The sequence below is a fragment of the Diadema antillarum genome, unplaced genomic scaffold (assembly GCF_040938485.1).
Source record: "Diadema antillarum isolate AM-2024a unplaced genomic scaffold, OU_Dant_1.0 seq00001081_RagTag, whole genome shotgun sequence".
NCBI classification, from domain to species: Eukaryota; Metazoa; Echinodermata; class Echinoidea; order Diadematoida; family Diadematidae; genus Diadema; species Diadema antillarum.
Genome location: NW_027271902.1, coordinates 234,922 through 252,581, shown reverse-complemented (window position 1 = coordinate 252,581; position 17,660 = coordinate 234,922).

Genomic DNA, 17,660 nt, shown 5'->3' with positions numbered 1-17,660 from the left:
CCAAGAACGACAAAAAAAAAAAAAAAAAAAACGAAAAAGAAAATCCCTACAGAACATTCCAAGAATGACAAAAATTGGATAGAAAATAACGAAGATGATTGTTATGACATTTTCAAATTTAACATTTTTTTTTCCCGAAAACATTTTTTGACCAGTCCTTATGTCAATGTTCAAATGAGCGCATGGATAATGTCATGCACTGCCACCACAATTTTTCATGTATGTCTGTATGTTATGTATGAAATTCGGAAAGAAAATAGGTAAAAGCATATTCTCATACCATATTCCCATGTACCATAAAACAGGTTAAGGCATATTCCAATGCCAAAATATATCAGAGTTACATTTGTTCTTTTTTGATTGTGGTTGGCTTTGATACGGTAAGTCTCATTTATGTATACAGCTGAAATATGAGATTTTTGTCATTTCTGTTTATTCTTTATGTACATGAAATGAATAAGAAATTGTGAGAGCATGACATCATCAACTTGCTGATATGAATATTCATGAGGACTGGTCAAGAAGTGTTTTCAGAAAAAAAAAAGAACTTCAGATTGTCAAAACTTTCTTATTTCTTACCCGGTTTTTAACAGTCTTTGCACTGTTCTGCAGGGTTTGTTTTTTCTCTCTCTTTCTTATGAAATGGATAAATTTTGGAGTTTCTTCTATACTACAGGAGCTACCTCTTTGGTGAGATTTATCAGTGTTACATCTCAAAGGGGGAAAAACCTACCACCAAAAACAAACAAACAAACAAACAAACAAATCAGACTGGGAAGGTTATCAATGTTTTTCACCTTCCAGGATATGAAACGATTTTAATGTTTTGCATCTATACAGCAACTTCTGCAGTATCAGGCAGATTTGGCATGCAGCTCTGTTTGCTACCCGTGGCTCAGTCTAATGGAAAGCATCGCGGACAAAGCATCTCCAACGATATAAGGATGTCTACATAGATCCGGCAGGATTCGAACTCTCGCTCTCCCGCTGCAGTTTCGAGAGCTCGATCCGTAGTGACCACAGCATCTCTGCTCCAGCCACCACAGTGCACTTACAGTCGAGTTTATAAGCTGTGAAGTGTGTTTGGGGAAAGTACCACTCCAGTCATTTTATACTGGATATTCTTATATCCAGGTGGGTGCCAACACGGTTATATCAGTTCGTCTTTCTAAAGGCTCGTTTATATTCCGAAGATTCGTTAATCCGAAAACAAACATGACAAAAGGAAGGTTCGTAATTTCGAAGGTTCGGTAAAGACTTACGCACCTCTTTTCATTCTCGAATTAATGAACCTTCGGAATAACGCAACATAAGTATGTTCGGACTAACGAACCCTGTTTCATTTCCGGAGTAATGAACATTAACGTAAATGTTAGTGTGCGTTTCATAATTTCTGACTAACAAACGTTAGGAATAACCAATACCAACGCTCACATTAAAGAGATGTGGAGAAATGCAAGCATGTCTCCACAGGGTGCCCAATGCCACCGTCTCAAAACTGTATGGACATTGTAGACAGAAACGTGTCAGAGTTATACATCCAAGAGTTAAACATTCACGTGTCAATTGTCAAAGATGTATGTTCACCAACCAGCCCGCTAGAGACATGCAGGATTGACAATATCATGCTGTGTAATATTTCCATGCTGTTACAATGACACCGTATAATACCTACCTCCACTCAAATCACGCAGTAGACTGTGGAAAATGCTGCCGTGAGTTTGACCTGACGAAAAATGAGAAGTACGGCTCCCTTTAAAGCTGAAATTGAGTCGAACCCTGAAACCTGCAAATATATGAGTCATTGAAGCACGATAGAAAAGGAAGATGCGTATCAGGTTATACTACACTATGGGAAGTCCCGCTCGAAATAACGCGTGTAGCTGGTTTCAACGCCAATAGCCCTTCAAATATGCATTGTCCTATGATGTGTTGTGCTATGCCTGAATTACTGTGACAAAAATCAACCTGACGCTCTACTAATCCATTGGGAGCTGAATGAAATAATTTCATGAACTTTGATCGTACTTCACCAGCGATTGTTTGCATTTATACGCACGCTCGAAGCTTTACAACTCCTCTTTTTATAATCCCAAGGCAGAGTTTTATTTAGCGAGACTTCAGGCGTCGGCTATGTTTAGGCCAACATAAGGCCTTACATATTTTCTCCCCATGCGTGTCTGTAAAAGATATCAAATTGACTTTTGTGTTTCATGTTCCTGCCAACAAAGCAGCTGTGTTCAGCTGACCACCCCCCCCCCCCCGACATCCATATCAAAATAATCTTAATACTCGCTATGAGTCCCACGTAGGCCTATACTGATAACTTCGTGGAACCAATACCAGTATTCTACACATGGGTAGGGTATTATTCAACGCTGTTATAAGTCAGCCTTTCAGAAGAATTAGAAATAATATTCCCAGAGAGTTAATCGTGAAAAAGACTTGAATACCGCTGATATTTTGTCCCTTGAGAATTTCAAAGTTCAGAAACTATTTCTTGCTTGTTTTCATAGCATGGCTATTGCGATTGTCTGAGGTAGCCGGCTTTTCTTATCAGTTGCGTTGCTAATGTTGTTTCACTGGAAGATGTGCGATCAGAAGGCCCTCTGCAAGCACACGTATCACTGTGCAAGTATTGGCAGCAAAGCTGTGGGAATCCTGTATTATTTGATGGAGGTTTGCGTTTGTGCTTGGTGAAAAGACAAACAAACAAACAAACAGACAAACAAACAAACAAATAAACATGATGAATCAGACCTGAAGTCACTGCTAAAATCTTTGCAGTACTATTGAAAAAGCGAATGCCATCACGTTTTCTCGCCAGACACTGCTGGACAGCCGTCATGGTATTAGTCTAGCTTCAAGACTGTTGTTGTGTTGTTCGTAATGATAGCACTGCACACACTACACACACATGGGTCAAACCCGCTGATGGCACAATCAAGATATTCAAATCAGTTTATATAGCCGACGACATTTGTTATTCTATTAGATTAAATTCAAACGGAATGTTGGAAGTTACATTAAAATGGGATATAATAAACATTGTAAGAAAGTAATGGTATGTTGAGATATTCTAATGTTTTCAAAATAGTCTTGGTCAAAGTCACCTTTAAAATTTCACATGCATGTAGTGACGATATCACAAAATTTTTGTAAATGTTCTCCTGTGTTTTAGAAGGAAACTTGTGGTATCGTTTGCATCTCACTATTGCAATGTTGAATCGCAGAGTCTCCATCTCTCCTGCTTTGAGGCCATTTTCTCACAATCGTCTGCTCAGGTCCCGCTCGAGTTTAAAGGCATAATTTATCATTTGCAGATGAAACAAAAACCCAGCATTAGTGCTACAAAATAGTTCTAGCATGTGAGTAAGGGATAGAAACGACCAATGTAAAAATTTGAACCAGCAGTATTTTAATATATGCAAAATGTGAACAATACTTAAAATAAATGTATTTCTATATTAAACCGTCTTCAGTTATGGTTTAATGGGAAAAATAGTGATATCTCCTTATATCTTAGGCTTTGTTGCAAAAAAAAAAATTATATATCGAAGTAGGGTGTTTTGTGATACAACTAACCTACACTTATGCATCAAAAGTGATTTCTTGAACGTTTTTTAAAGCACTGCCCCCAAAGGTAAACATGACCTTTAAGTTTCTCCCGCTCTACTTAATTGTGTCTTCCGCCTAATAAGAATAAGGCTAATACAGGTATAGCGTCAGAAAGAATTTATAATCCCGGAGCTACAAGGGCCATTAAGTGGGCCCTCTGGACCAAGACCGCTAGGTAAGAGATTATCGTTAGGGTTGGAGTTTCTGGAATGGTAGGTGATAAGCACGCTGCATTGTTTTTTTTAATGCAATTAATGTCATTTGTACTGTATACTTTTGTAGGAAATTAAATAAAATGAAATGAAATAAAAATGACATGAAATGAAATGAAATGATTTATGTTTAAAGCAGGTTAATAACACAAAGTTTTTAGGGCTTTGGATTGACAGAGAATTATCCTGGAAAACTCATGTTAATTTTGTAAGTAAAATTTTGTCTAGAAATATTGGAATTTTGAATAAGCTCAAACATTTCTTTCCTGTTTATATTTTGCAGAGTATATATTTTTGTTTAATATCTCCACACTTTAATTATGGAATTTTGGCGTGGGGAAATGCAATTAACTCATTACTAGATTCCCTTCTCCGTATTCAAAAGCGTGCATTAAGAATCATTAACCACGCCGGATATTTTGCTCATACCAACTGTTGTTTTTTTTTTTTCATCAAAACAGAATTCTGAAAATTCCGGACCTATTTTATTACAATCTCGGAATTTTCATGTATAAACTAACAAATAATGAATTACCATCTGTTTTATCCACATGTTCAAAAGGAATCGCTCTATCCACTGTTATCCCACTCGCCAGAGTGACGCCTATCACCTTCCCCGTACTCGCACTATTTTTGCAAAGAAAACAATTATATTTACTGGACCCAGATATTGGCATGATCTCCCTCTAGATATCACTTCTTCCTTATCTTTATTCACCTTCAAACGCAAATCAAAACAGTTGATTACTTAGTGGATACACATTACTAAGCTTTTAGCAGCTTTTTTATGCTCCCAGTCTTTTGTCCTTGTCCGCAGCACCAAGTTATTGAAGTTATTTCATAGTACCGATACATCTTTGATAATAATATAGCATTTTTGTTTTTCAAACACTGCGAGACTTGTATGCAGTCTGGTTTGTGCGATATCTATGTGGTTCATTAGTTTATTACTTATCGATTTTTTGTACTGGTGTAATTTTAGTTGGTCAAGACAAACATATCCGTTCTCCGTGTAAAATTATATGCCTATGAACTCGGGAACCTACAGTTTTACAAGCTTTAAAGCTTTTATGTAGGCCCCATCATATTTCTTTTACTTACTATAGTGACATTTTCATACGATATGACCATGTACATTTGTGTCAAGTATTTTTTTCTTTTTCTTCTACAATCAAAAGACATGATTGTATATATTTTGTATTCTTGTTTTGTTGTCAATAATTTTGTAATCTCATCATTGAGAAAATGGAAAATATGAAATAAATTTGAAGTGAAATTAGTGCACATATTCATGATGTGGAGTAATGGGATGTTCTTTCTTTCGCCAAGTAAGAACGTCCTTTCATCAGGAGGTATAATTTCGAGAGATGAAATATTATCTAGCTCGTCCTATACACACAGCTTTTATCATTGTTTTGGCAGATAGTAACAGAGATAGATTTTATAGCAATTAATTTTTGCACAGGTAAAGTGAAAAAATGAAGACGTCTGAAGATGAGACTACGTCATGGTTTTGCTATGGAGGCAATACAAATGAAGCATGGTTGTCCGTCGGACACAAGGTTACTATTTGATGATTATTTGAAATGATTGATTTCCCATGACTTTGCAGAGATGAAATATTCAAGTAGATGTTGTGCATGTTTCAGTAAAATATTCATGTCAATCCCTATAATCTATCTAATGAAAAAGAAAAAAAAAAACGTTTTCTACGCATCATTTTCCAGATAGACTCTTTGTAATCAATGTTCGTGAATTATTTTTACAGTAACATCATCGATTTGTTTTCATCTATCCATTGGAATCGTTTATATGTCTGTGTGAGTCTGTGTGTGTTTGTTTGATTTATTTTTCTTACATTTTCATACATAAATCAAAATTATTTTCAGTAATATCACATGGAATATCAGTAAGCAGATTACAAGTACATGATTCAAAGAAGGAAAATCGATGTGTAAATTAATTTCATTAACAAAATATAAATCGTATTACCAATTTTCCAAATGATTATCTGAGAAATTATGCGGAAGAAGGACTACCACTATAAGCAAAAGCTTGAGCACGTGGCAGCCCAGGGACCTATCTACATAATACACAAAAATTATATTGTTTGCGGAATGGAGAAATACTACAAGATATAAAACACTGTAAATACATTATGTTTTTTATATTCCTAGTGCATAGATACGAATAAGAGTAATGTGAAATATGATGATGATGATGATGATGATGATGATGATGTATGATGATGTTGACAGGGTAATGATGAAGAAAAATGTGATAATGAAGATGAAAGTGATAGTGGTGATGCTGAAGATAATGGGAATGAAATGAAATGATAGACACAGAAACATTGCGTATATTTATTGTAGTTTTAAATCCAATTTACAGGAAAAAAATGTGATCATACAAAACAAAATATATATTCAAATGCTATATTCATAGATTGTAATCTGACAGTAATGTAGTTTTCAATCTAGCCTTGAAAGAATATAAAGTTTTACATGATTTAACATAATCTGGGAGTGTATTCCAAAGATTTGGTCCATTGTGTCTTATAGATTTTTGTGCAATTAATAATCTTGGATTTACTAAATGAAAATTTTGCGAATTACGAGTGGGATATGAATGAACGGTATAATTCAGTTTAAAGAAATCGTGAAAAATGTTTGGAAGTAAGTTGTTCAAATACTTAAACATAAAAAGCAAAGAATGTAATGTATTTATATCAAATATATTCAGTGTTTTTAACTGATAAAAAAGTGAACTGGTGTGGGATAAGTATTGGATCCAGTACAGATGCGAATGGCTTTCTTTTGTAGTAAATGAATAGGGTTGAGTTTAGTTTTTGAACTTGTAGCCCACACTAGATTACAATTTATATGGTAGGATTAAAGAATTGTAAAGCATAAAAAGAGTATGTTCAGGAAGATAACTTTTCATCTTTGAAAGAACACCTATATTTCTAGAAATACAGGTTGTAACATAACGTATATGATCATTCCAGGTTAGGTTTTCATCAATAAAAATGCCTAAAACTTAATAGAACTTTTACGTTCAAGAAATACATTATCAATCCTAATATTATTTACAAGATCATCTGTGTGAGTTTTCATATGCTTAAAATAAATATAATTTGTTTTATCAATATTAAGTGAAAATTTATTATTCTTAAACCAGTTTGATACAATTGGTAACTCTGCATTAAGTGTAGATACCAACGCTTCTATATTATCGTGGGAATAAAAAATATTCGTGTCATCGGCATATGATATGAATGATAATATAGACGACGAATTAACAATATCATTGATATGTAACAAAAAGAGAAGGGGACCTAATATTGAGCCCTGGGGCACACCACATTTTATCGGTAAAAAATTTGACGACATGTCATTATGTATAACATATTGCTGTCTATATGATAAATAATCCCTAAACCACGAGAGTGCAACACCGCGAACACCATAAAACTGTAACTTTTTAAGTAAAATATCATGTTGTAACGTATATCAACGTTGTAACTTTGTGTGTGTATGTGTGTGAATGTGTGCGTGTGTACAACTAGTGCGAGTAGTTTCATACCGCTCTACAGACTTTCGCTATAAGAGCTCCTTGTTTGAAAAGAAGAGGGGAATTAATGCTTTCCACCTGATATTGCGAAATAAGAAAAATTATCATGGCATTTTTGAGATGTTGCGAAATAACATAAGCTACACAGGCAGGGGAATACCGACGATAGTTTGTTGACTTTTGGGGCACTCCAAAATATTAATTTTAATATGCAAAGACGACTGATGAAAGGACTATCAGATTACATACATGTAATTATTGGGGGTTTTTAAGCTATGAAATGCATGAAAGATACACACTATTTCGTATTTCATGTATCCAAGGACACCAAGTTTCGCTTCAGCCTAAAATTTACCATTGCATGGTATCCCCACGCTATACCAAACTATCATGCGCATGCGTGAGCAATAATTACCTGAGCGTGACCGCAGGCACCCTATAATGTGGCGATACATAATGAGATTTGTTGTTGCTGTTGTTGTTTTTACTGTGCAGTTCATACAAGGCAAAGTATCGAGAGGGTTTCAAAAATGTACGCACATATAGGTGCCTAATAATATCATGATGGAGCGTTCTTTTTTATGGGACTCGCAAGAATTAGTGATCTGCTGGTGTGTACCTGCATGACGTATTGTGTTTGTTTGTGTTTTCACAAACAACACTTTTAAGTCGGGTTGAAAATCGGTTTTCAAAACAGTTAATTAGGGTGGGGACTGGAGTCAAGCTTACAGCTGATGGCTTTGTTTCTCTTCGCTTGTGATTGTCGGCGACATTAATTAGTACAGGGGAATGATATCCCAATATTCAAATGAATTAAGTGAATAAAATAGTTGGACGATCCGTTAGGATTAGGTTCAGGTTTAGGATTAGGGTTAGGGTCAGGGGAAGTGTCTGGGGTAATGGTCCAGGGGTAATTGCACTATAGAACCCGGTTGAGAAGTTATGGATTTCTAGAGTTTCGGTTCCGCCATCGCAGGATAAGAAGACTATACCAGTTCGTGACGTCAAAACAAGACAGCAAAGAAAATATATAGGACCACATAGAATAAAAAACAACAACATTGAAATGCACATAGCAGGTCTTTCGACTTATTACTGACTTAATCATGTTAAAGATCCTCTAGCGTGGGAAGAGAAGGTAGGCGCGATTCAATCCATCTTCCTTCCCTGCCAGCGGGGTAAACTCGAAAACAACTGATTTTTATAGCGCAGACATGCTAGAACATATTTCTCGTCAGAGAATTTATATAAGTTTATGTGCACCAAAGAATATATACGCGCTCATCGGCAACGGTCAACTCCTATCTACAGCTGAGATTCTCTGCTATGTTTGTGTAGGTTCTCAGTAATAAAGGTGTACACGATTCGTCACGGGGATTTCTGACTTTATCCGAGTCCAACTAGCTCCCGTTCGCTGAGGGATCTTCTCCCCATTTTTTTCATTAGAGTTAAGGAAAGATCTCTTTCAATATGCTAGAAAAGGTGGAAATATTGAATTCTCTTGATAAGGATCGTGTGGTTATGGTTGAGACCTAACTTCAGGTTTCTAACATTTTTTCTTTCTTTTTTTTTTTGGGGGGGGGATGAGATAATGAGAAACCTTTTATGAAATTTGAAAGAGCATGTAATTTCATGAGGAATTCAAAGTTTATTTGATGAAAATTAATTTTGAAATAGCTGAGATATCCAAAACAGAGCGATTCTAATAAAGTGTGGGACCCACACTTCATTACAATCTCTCTGTTTTACTTTGTTTTTGGATGTTTCAGTCCATCCAAACCCGATTTTCATCAAATAAACTTTGAATTCCATTTAAAAAGGTATGCTCTGTACTATTTCAAGTGTTTTCTTGGTATCTCGTAAAAAGTTAAAAGCCCAATTCTCATCTCCATCAATAATGTACCATCCCTTTAATATCGGTCATAACATTTTAATGTATTGCAAGATTTTCCTCAAACTTTCACTGGTGTTCTATTGATATTGCTGCATACACTAAATCCTTGGATTTCATCCCCCTTTGAAGGGCTCGGAGAAAGGCAGAGGGCAATGAGAGTGTATATAAGGTTCAAGCAGACATAAAGTACATGGATAAAGGTAGTGTTATGACACATTTGTTGTTGTTGTTGTTGGTTTTTTTTTTTTTTTTTTTTTTGGGGGGGGGGGATGAGTCCAGTACAGCAAAGAGGAGACATACTTTATTGTCTTCTTATAAGCAATGTACAGGTGCCTCTTATAATTTCGTAGTTATTTTGGGGATTATAGACCATTACATAACACCATCAATTTGGAACGAAAGATCTGCTGCGCATAAATAAGGTTCGCAGTCTCCTCAATATGCTAATTATCTATTTGCTTGTCTCAGCAGGCCGGGAAGCCTCTCCTTCCAAGCACACTCTCCATCACACAAGTTTCATTCCTAACATCTCCTTTCGCTCCCATTCCCCCCCCCCCCCCATCTCTCTCACCCTCTCTCTCCCGTATTATGTCATGGGGATTCCCAGAGTTTGATATGATGACACGCGTTGCATGAAATGTCTCATTCTGATGACTATTTTATGATATGACAGAAGGTCAAGACTTGTTGGAAGCAACGCAAGTTCAGTGCATGCAGAATCACAGGAACACGCTGCGAGATTGCCTTGATACTGCCAGGGAGGTGACACCTCCCTGATACTGCAGATGTTTGGAGGGTTTGACTGTCGACAGTCATCGCAGTATGGATGCCAGAATCTTATTCCTGATGCCCTGCCTCCACTTCGTATTCTTTCAACATGTTCAAGGTAATGCTTACACGTAGACCCTCTGCTGTTGTTCCGCTTTCACTGATGTGGGCTGTGCACTAATATACGAGTAACGTAGACCTGCTGCATCAGTCTAAATAGTCCCTCCACGATCATACACGTTGTTTAATGTCCTAGGTCAGCTAGCTTTCTTTGTCTGCTCGGAGGACTTGCATTCAAAACATGCAGTGGATTTTTGACTGTCGAGCTTAAGTATTAGCAGTGCTGTGGCGCACCGTATTCGTTCAATACATCCTCCTAACCGAATCATAACAGGGATGCTATGCCGAGTATCATGAATATTACAGGTACTACATGGCCATCCGATTTTCATTGGGAAATTGTCGTAAATATCGCACACGTCACAAAGGAATCAATCGACTGAAATGCTGAGAGGCATACTATATTTCAATTTGTTTGAAAGTATACAGAATGAAATTGTATAATTTAGTATGCACTCGATAATTTACGGTCGTAACTATCACAGGATTATCGGGTGAAAGTCTACGCGGTCATCTCGCGAGCTAGACATGAAGTAAAACAGGCCCACGTAGCTGGCCCGAACTCGACACTTGGCCCACTTGCACAAGCTGAAGACTAGGCCAAAAAAAAAAAAAAAAAAAGAAATCCACGAGCTCAACGATACGTATAGTCAAGCCCGTGATGTAGTGTCGTGCTCATGAGCCTTTGCGTAATGTCAAAAACGTGGGTCTTGTTTGCCTTGTGGCAAGGTCATGGACCTTATTAGGCTTGTGTCTATAGCTGGTGGACCATTACCCTCGTGACCCTATCTTAGTTGATGTCGAACTCGAGGGCCTTGTTCATTTTAAGTGTCTAGCTCGTGGGCTGTATGACTCGAGACTGAATCGTGGGGTGTATGGTTCGTGGGCTGTACGGATCGTGGGCTGTGTGACTCGTGGACTGTATGACTCGTCCGTGTCGAGATTGTGACGTGCATCAGTTTCTGCGGTGTCTAACGGAAGGGCATTTAGAAGCAATTTTGAAATTGACAACTAAATAGAAGAATAGGTTGCAAGGCAGAAGGTATCAAACATGTTTATCATAATCTATCAAAAAGGGAACCCAAAGCCAAAGAGCAATGTGGATTGAGTGAAAGCTGCAGCAACATTAGTAGAACATATCAGTGAAAGTTTGAGGAAAATTAGGCAATCGATGCAAAAGTTATGAATTTTAAAGTTATGGTGTGGGAACTGCTGGATGAGGAGACTACTACAGTTATGACGTATATGTGGACAACAATATAAAGAAAATATAAAGAAAATTCCACCAAAAAAAAAAAATCACTTTTCTGGCATTATGAAAGAGCACTTGACTAACCGCTTTCAGTAAGCAGGTGGAATAATTGCTACCCTTAACATATTCTGTCAGTATCAAGTTGTTGGAATGTGTAATTTTCATGAAAAATTATTTTTTGTGGAATTTCCGTTATATTTTCTTTTTATTGTTGCCCATACATGACGTCATAATCTCTTTAATCCTGAAATCCGCAGGAAATGAAGGATGGTTGTTGTGTTCACGCGGACCTCAGAGTACATTTTAATAGACAGCCTATACGATTTGATACCGCAAATGATTGCATGTGTTTGATGATTAATTTCCTTCCATTTGGAAGAGGAGACCACACAATGGAGCCCCTGAATTTCAAAGAGGCGTTTGAATTGACTTTATAGAGGAAACCACTACACCTCCTCATCAGCCACAGCTAACTACACCAAGAAATGTTAATGTTGGTAATCCTGTAATTCTCTGAATGAGTGTTTTTCTCGATTTGCAGAAGCTAGTATAAATATTTGGCATATACGGTGGAGAAACAACACTGGGCAGAGTTCAAGTTCAAGTTCAAGTTGATTTATTTCACTTCCAACAAACAAATAAGAAATACAAAGAAACGCTCATATACACAGACGTTATGAAATCAGTACCACAATGCGATGAACAGAATAACATTGTAAGAAAAATATAGGTAGATTATCAACAGAGATACAAATAACTGTTACGTCACTGTGGTAAATGCATAAACAATATTGCTGGAAATGGAGGGGACTGCTAAAAAGCAGAGCTTGTAGAATGCAGTCCCCTCATAGAGAAAAGAAAAATGCAAAAAAAAAACAACAACAACAAATTTCCCTAAGCGGTAGCAAAAAAAAAAAAAGACAGAGTAATACACACATATATGCACACATACGGACGCACATTAACAAACACATGGCGGCTCTCTTGTATAGAAAAAATTGATGAGAGGATAGAAAGATATAGTAGTGAAGAAGGTAGTAAGTTCGAGGTGGACAGGGGGGGGGGGGGGAGGAGGGGAGAGGAGAGGAAAATGGTGGATCATAACCAGGGCACTGGAGGCACAGAAGCACGTGGCAGAGGACCCCTTATGGCCATTGTTTGTTTGTTTTTTTCTTTCTGCTTACAGTTTAGAGACCAACAGACCGGACTGTTCCCAAGGTTTTTTTTTTCCTTCCTATTTTGATTTTGTTTCATATCTGTTTGTACTTATATTAATTCATTTTTCGTGCCATTATGTATTTTTGAGGGTCCTTTATCGTACAAGCTTTGCTTTTTAGTGACGTGGGACCCTTCATTTCCATTTCCATCCTTATTCAATTTTATGCATATGTATAATACCTTATAATATATAATATGTATAAAAAGAATAGAATCATGTTGTTACTAATTACTATCACATGTATTTTGTTAATTAACGTTTTTGAAATATGTCATTACAACTATGTTCTGCTTCCACATTGAATATAATTTTCTCAGTTAATTTGATTAAAATTAAAATAAAGTTGAACTTTGAACTTAATTTTGTTACCAGACTTTCATCAGGTAGGTTACAGGCAGTTCCAACTTCCTGCTTTTGCAGTGTTACACTCACATACAATTCACATACAATTCACATAATTTCGTCGGTGAAATGATTATTTTGTAACGAAATGACAACATTTTGTAACTAAATCAACATTTCGTCCACGAAATTATAATTTCGTTAACGAAACGGTCATTTCGTCGACGAAATGACCAATTTCGTAACAAAATATTCCGTGCGACACTTGGCGCTCCATGGTTTTTGTCCATGGTTTAAACCATGGTTTCATTAATTTTGTACCATCTCCGTGAATTCGGGCCACAAAGTCAACGATTGCACATTCAAGTATATTGGGAAACATATATGCAAGTATCAGTGTACAGAATTACAACATATTCATGAAATGTTGTGAGGGGTGTAAATATATAGAGCATGTCTTATAGTCGAACAGAGCCCCAAGTGTACAGAATATCGTGTAGATAAGCGAAAGTGATATATCAAGGAAGGAAGGTAGGAAGGAAGAGGTGGGATGAACAAGAGGATGAGAATTAAGTGGGGGTGGAGGGAGAAAAACAAAGGGTATGAGAATGATGATGGAGACCAGTAATAGTTAACACTATCTTGACTGTGCAGCAGTAAGTTTGTTTGGAATTATATTCCAAGTGAGAATCGTTCGGGTGCTGTTCGTTATTCCGAAAGTTCGTTATTCCGAAGGTTGGTTATTCCGAAGGTTCGTTAATCCGAAAATGAGATAGGGTACTTTATTCCGAAGGTTCGTTGATCCGAAGTGATTTAGGGTCCGTAACGAACCTTCGGAACAACAAGTTTTGTTTCATTTTCGGATTCACGAACCTTCGGAATAACGAACCTTATTTCATTTTCGGATTAATGAACCTTCGGAATAAGAAACCTCATCACATTTTCGGATTAACGAACTTTCGGAATTACGAACCTTCGGACTAAAGAACCTTCGGAATAACGAACCTTCGGAATAACGAGCTGTAATGGATTCGTTCATGTGCAAACTTACCCGGTTATCAAAAATCTCTCAAAATGCCTATCCTGCTGAAAACCTTATTACATTTGTATTTGATTTTCTAACGAACTCTTCTAGGCGTGTAGGTATAACGTGTGTTATTTTTTTGCTGTTATTCAGTGCCTATATTATGCTAATGTCCGAGGGTTTTTCCCCTACAATGCCTTTGAGCCTTTTCTTAAGAACTTTGGTCATTCCACATTGACTACAAAAAACAATTAAATATCATTAAATACATAACATAATTATTTGGCAATGTATTGAATGGAGAGTCAATTTTCCACAAATATATATCTGCACAGGCGTGCATTGATAGCACATTATCAAATTAATACGTGTAATTCTAATGACCATCAATTGAAAATCAAATTTTCTCAATAAACATAGGGTGCAAGGAGGTATTTGTTTTAGTCTGTGCTTATCAACAAATGATTTGCAGGGCAAATACAAAATTGAGTGGCTGATTATTCCAAAATTAATTGGACCAGAATTAATAAGTGTTGTGTGCTAAGAGTAATCCATGCACGTTTTAATCTATGCTTAAAAACAAAAAGTTTGGAGAGCACATTCAAAGTTGAGTGGCGTGTTTGGCTGATTTTTCCAAATTGTAGGACCAGAATAGGTAAGTGTTTTGTGCTAAGAGTGCTGCATGCACGAGGCATGACGAATATTGATAAGTCTTGCTGGCTATAGTGGAATACCTATGGACATGACTTTATGGTAAAAACTGATAGGGCATGAAGCTGGAGATTCATTCTGAAGATGGATAAGATAAAACTTGTTTTAGTGAACGAAAATCCTGATTAAAAACAGATCGTATAGATGGATCTCTCTTCTCTTTCTTTACAAACCTGCCAACATAATGATATCTTTGCGGTAGCTGTTAATAAGAGAACAGAGGCGTCGATGGAGGGGGGGGGGGGGTGGGTGGGCAAACGTATCATTCTGAGCTCCTCCCAATCATTCCCGAGATGTGGAATTTTTCTTGCTTGACGTGGAAAATTTCTGTCTCTGTAATCGGCACGAGACTTGCACCGGGGATTCCCCCAGCCTATCACTGCTACGCAGCAGCTTGATAAGAATGTCAATAAATATATGCAAACGCGGAGATCGAGAATTCAGTAGATGAGAAGATACTGCCGATCAAGCAAGACATTCGCTTTGCACCTGTATTATTGATGCTATCCCGACACATGTTTTGGAGTCGTTAATGTCGACAGAAATGGCGCATATTATGGATGAAGAACTCTTCCTGTTCGGTCTTCTCTGCGTATTTTGTGTACAAGGAGAAGGTAAGGTAACATCTGTTGATCGAAGTATGTAACCCATGGAGCTCCCATTCACTGGCGAGCATTCGCTCACTGAATCACGCGCCACTGTTCTAGCAAACAACGAGACCGCATCCCACGCACATGCGTTTGTTTTTTGTTTTTTGTTTATTCAAGTAGTAGGGCCTATGCAAGATTTTGCTCCTCTCTCGCATACGTATTGGGCTTCGACATGGTATAGTTCTGATCGGTTTTGTATTGTCAACACAAAATTAACGATGATAGTTTTTACCATCAATACCGTACATATTCGAACGTTTGACTAAAATAGTATTCATGATATTGAGATGCTTTTGTATGCATTACCTGGGATATATGCACAAAATAATGAGGAATTTTGGACTTGATGTTACGCTTTCTCAGCAGTAAAAGTTGACGGAATTTTCGTGTCCTATATTTTCATCTTATTCATGTACTTTACAAGTGCTTGAGGTATAATTGTCAATCCACTGAATACGTTTATTTCTCTGTGTTGGACGCACAAGTGTACGTTGTGTGTGTGTGTGTGTGTGTGTGTGTGTGTGTGTGTGTGTCTGTGTGTGTGAATAGCATTTATTTCCATAAATCAATCTTCGCGGGCAAAAATCCATGAAACGCGCTTGTCTTGAATACAGATTATGATGAGCACGACCCATGTCACATGCACCGTGCATGCGTGAATCATCACTAATCAAGGTATCGAAATGAAACTTGGCATAATGTATGATCGGTGGACAAGGCTCCGTCTATGAACTTGTGGCGTATATGCTAAAGTCAAAGGTCATAGGTCAAGGTAAAACTCCAAATTTCACTATTTAACCATAATTTGCTGTGTCTAGAGGTGTTTTCATGAAACTTGATGTATACAATAACAAGATAATTATTCTCTATGAAGGGAAAATTTAAGGCCAAGGGGTAAAGAGTCAAAGGTCAAGTGAAATTTTTATCTTTCACTGTTTTCCTCCATGTAACGGGAATGGGTTAATACATGTATTGCCTGACAATGGTTCTTTTGGGAAGTTTTCGGTCATGAGGTCAAAGGTCAAGGGTCACGTATCAGCTTAAGATGCGAAAATTACACTATTTTCTCTCATTACCATAGAAAATACTCATATTTACTCAATTAGAGTTGGTCATCTATTGTATACTAGTATTCCTATATGCATTGGACCGCACAATAACTCTGCAGGGAGAATTTGGACTATGGAGTCAAGAGTCGAGTGAAAATTTTAAAATTTCACTGTTTTCTCCCCCATGTTCATAATGGCTCAATTGGTGTTCACCAATAAAAGGGCTATCTACTGACAATCATGGTAAATATTGTCTCACATTGTCAAGCTGTACTGGAGACCTTTTGTGGCAATGTATAGCAGAAGTAAATGAGTGGCCACAGAGACATTTTGCTGTCAATACTTGCAATTGCAAAAAATACCGCAATATTATTGCATCATCTTCAAACCTCTTTAACAAAATGTGCTCCTGTTCTAAACACAAGAAATTGTGACGCTGTATAATGTCAATACTATGGCAATAGTTACCACATGACGGCATTATATTCTGCTCTTATAGAATGTCAAGTATACCGGACTGTATATGACAGTGCTCTATAAAGTTTCTTTTTTTTCCCGCTGAGTCAATGCATTTGTTGTCTGTTATCTACATGATCATGGCCATTAGCACTATACCCCCATCAAAATCTGGTGCTATTACAACTGTATGAGGGCCATCCATCAGCTTGAAATGTTCAGTCACTATACCGTAATGCTCGCGTTGACTTAAAAAGGAGTAAAATAAGGTCACGTCTGACGAAAATCTAACACTCAACCCGAAATTAGCAATGAACAATACACGAAATTATATACAAGGGGCAATGGTTATGAGTCAAATCGCGTGAACGCAAAGCCATGCGACGATTGGCCAAATTTCGCATCACCTTTTGCTCTGAAATGTGAGTGGCGTTTGTTGGGTTTTGCGTCAAAACAAACAAAACAAAGTAATAATTCGAATTCGGGACCATTTTGAACATGCTGATTTTTGTTCCAGACATAATGAAAATATTTCAGTGCACGAACAATCATCGCACATCTGCTCCGATTTTCATGAGAATTATTAGTTTGTGTTTATTTGTTTGTGCATTAGTCTCTTTAAAATATGAATGATGTACATTAATTTCTTAGATTAAAAAATCCGAGATATTGTGGCATAGAATAATTGCTTGAAATGGAGACATAAAAAAATAACAATAAACCTGTACAACTTTGAAATGTAGACTATCTCATTAGCTTTGGTTGCGCAACC